The sequence below is a fragment of the Mandrillus leucophaeus genome, unplaced genomic scaffold (assembly GCF_000951045.1).
Source record: "Mandrillus leucophaeus isolate KB7577 unplaced genomic scaffold, Mleu.le_1.0 Scaffold168, whole genome shotgun sequence".
In the NCBI taxonomy this organism is placed as follows: domain Eukaryota; kingdom Metazoa; phylum Chordata; class Mammalia; order Primates; family Cercopithecidae; genus Mandrillus; species Mandrillus leucophaeus.
In genome coordinates this window covers 1,240,115-1,243,163 of record NW_012101676.1, presented here as the reverse complement: position 1 = coordinate 1,243,163, position 3,049 = coordinate 1,240,115, and the positions used below count along the sequence as shown (strand labels likewise).

The following is a 3,049-nucleotide window of genomic DNA, read 5'->3' as shown; positions in this document are numbered from 1 at the left end:
GCTCTTCTCTTCCTCGGCGCTGCGCTGCGCGGCTCTTGCTCCGCACGTATTGTTTGGCTGGGTCTCTAATGGCGGACGGGGAGGCAGCGCTGCCGGTCGCCGACTGCAGGGGGGGGCAAACCTCGGGCCCAGGGCAACTGCTTGGGGCAAATGTGGGCGATATCGGCCCAGCGGTGACGCGAGCCGCCCCTTACCTCTGAATTGGTACTTGGAGTGACGGGGATGACGCTGGGTGGGCGAATTTAGGAGGGAATACAAATCCCTTGCTGGCGTCGAGGCAACGTTTTCCCTTCCCCCCTCCCTTCCCGGGAGCAGGCTCAGTGTCCTCAGGCCCCCTCCCTTCCAGATTTTGCCTTTCACATGGGTTTTGGCCCCAGATACACATTTTGCGCTGTTTTGCCCCACTTACGCAGGAGGGGGCTATTGTGCGCGTGGTGGGGTAATAATAGAAGAACCGAACCTCCTTGACCTCTTATTCCCTTCTCTGCCTCCTTCTGGCAGAAAGGGTTGGTTTCTCCCACCAGGTTGTGTGTTCTTGATACATTTTTCTTTTTTCCTCCTGTCCCAGGACCAAGAATCGCCTTCAGCCCTGTCCGGTGCATCCTTGGCAGAAAGTGAGGAGGAAAACACCCCCATTGTGAGTCCTTTGCCCCTCATTTGTTGCTAATAGAGGACATTGTCAGGTTGTAGGGGTTCAGCTACGGGACCTGGCCCTCCCAGTTGTTTTGAGGGGGAGGAGCTTTCCCTTGGGTGGCAGCTGCCCCCAGGGCGAAGCCTGGGTAATGGCTGGTGAGGCAGCTGGGAGTGGGCGCTGCTGTTTCCACCGCTGCAGACATCGCTCCTGCTGCTGCAATACCAACCTCAGCAACCAGACGACGGGCTTCTGCAGCTGCTCACGTTACCGGGGAGGAGGGGTGGTGCGAAGGAGGGCATATTTCTGGTGCCCTCTAGAGTTCCAAAATGGGAATTAAAGTTATTTCTTGTTGAATGCTGTGCATGCAACCTTAACATTTTTTCTTCCTTAAACAATGGCTAATTGATTGAAGGAATTGGAAACATAGAAATAATCATTTATATTTTTGTTTATGCCTATTGGAAACGCAAGTTTTGACACTTACGGTTCGTGAGTTGTTAGATCTTTTTTCATTTATTTGCTTACGAAAGGGATGGAGTCCACTCCTCTAGTGCTATCTTGTTCAAGTAGTAGGCTGACCAGTCCAGTGTACTGATCTAGTTACTTTCTTCGTTCCCCGTCTTCCGTGTTGATCATCTTTCACTTAGCGATCGTTTTTGAATGTGTTACCTGAGAATTATTTTATTTGTTGGTTTTAAGGCAACCATGTAATGTGCTGGAGAGGAAGATGAAGATAGCCAGTCATATTTTCCTTCAGGCAATTGAAACTAAACAAAGTATCTGAAGTCAGCACTCTGGATACATTATATTTCTGGAGCCCATTGACAGTTGATATTGTAACTTGTAGCTCCCTGTCAGAGTCAGAGATGAGTTATTTACGCTTAAGTATTCAGTCCACATGGTTTAAAAAATAGTTAATTGATAAGTGTTTGCTGAATATACATTGTGAAGGATGATGTGAGAATAGTAACTTGTATTAAATATACATCGTTCTAGGCTCAGTCCAGGACACTTTCTTTTAATCTTAGCAAGTAGCCCACAGGGTAATACGAATGGCATGTATTGAGCCCTTATTGTATGCTAGCCCGATTCTAAGTTTTTTTTTTTTTTTAATGGAAACTTTAAATTTTACGTGTAAGAATAGTGTACTGACTCTCCATGTACCCATCATTCACATTCTAAAATTATCAATACGTGCCCGCACTAATTTTTAATGTATTAAGTAATTTAATTATCATGAAAACCCAGTGATGTTGATAACCACAGTTATCAATTAGATTTTTATACTGCCTTGTTTCAAAACTAACGGGCTGTTTGGATCAGAATTAACATAGTCTCTTTTTCCATGTGTCTGTACAATTTACAGTCTGTAATTGTTTTCTAAGTACTGCTAACTTGAATGACTATAACTTCTCTATATAGAGTTTGAAGTTCATCTCAGGCGTCAGATCATTCAAATATAGTGAATCAAGGTTAGATCTTTCAAATGGATGGAAGATGCTTATCGCTGCATATTTTCACAAAAGATTTACCTTTCTAGGATTTTTTTTCTTTGTTCTTATGTTGATAGGGGAAGCTTGATAATTGGTTATGTTTAGTAGATATTTGGAGACGAGGAACATAAAAAATGTAAAATCAGTACTTTTCTGTAATGCCAATATATGTATACTAATGGGAAGCAGTGCTGCTTTTACATAACCAGAATGTGGTTCTTGCTTTGCTTAACAATTTAGCTTAGAATTGAACATTTCTTTACTTAAAAACAGCAACTAGTGATGCTGTTATGTGCTAGACAGTAAGATGAAGATAACCTGATGATTTTTAATTGGCCTTGACTAAATAAATACTTTTATTATACAGTAGGAACATATGTGAGTGCTTTTACATCTATTTACAAAGTATTTTGACAGTTAAAACTACTTTGAATATTTATGGCATCTTTCTTTAGTGCATCCTTAATAATATCTATTCCCTCTCACCTATCCTTTTAAACTGTTGGGAGAAAGATATAAAGTGGTCCCTGCTTTTCCATGGGCTGGGCTTTTGTATTTCATGTGGTGAGACAACCCTGAATCACTCAGGTATGACATATACACTGACGTATGAACATTTTTAACTTCTGTGTGGATAGAGAGGTTATATTGCCTTTGAACAACAGTTTTTATTTTTCAGTTTTATTGTATTTTGCCCTTGTTTGAGGTACGGAGGTGTACAAACTTAATACATTTGAGACAAAGTGAATCTTTACCTTCAGTCAGATGCTCTGGTATTAATGTGATGGGAAGAATAGGTATGAAATGCTGAAACTCTGGTGTTAAAAGGCATGGTATAATTAGAAATGTTATATTTTCTGTCTCTTTAGCATTAATATGTTTCCATCCCATTTGATAATATTGTTAATATATACATCATAAT

At 41.3% G+C, this 3,049-nt stretch overlaps 1 protein-coding gene across 3 annotated transcripts in view; it reads left to right on the top strand.

The window, feature by feature from the left end:
* Positions 1-558: 558 nt before the first annotated feature.
* Positions 559-3,049, top strand: part of ZMYM2 (zinc finger, MYM-type 2) — a 161,964-nt gene continuing 159,473 nt past the window's right edge. For 2 of the 3 annotated variants that reach the window (XM_011976528.1, XM_011976530.1), the window contains exon 1: positions 563-637. The gene's annotated coding sequence lies outside the window, so the exon portion shown is untranslated. Of the gene's footprint in view, positions 638-3,049 lie in introns of all 3 variants that reach the window. The other variant, XM_011976529.1, reaches the window with a different exon arrangement.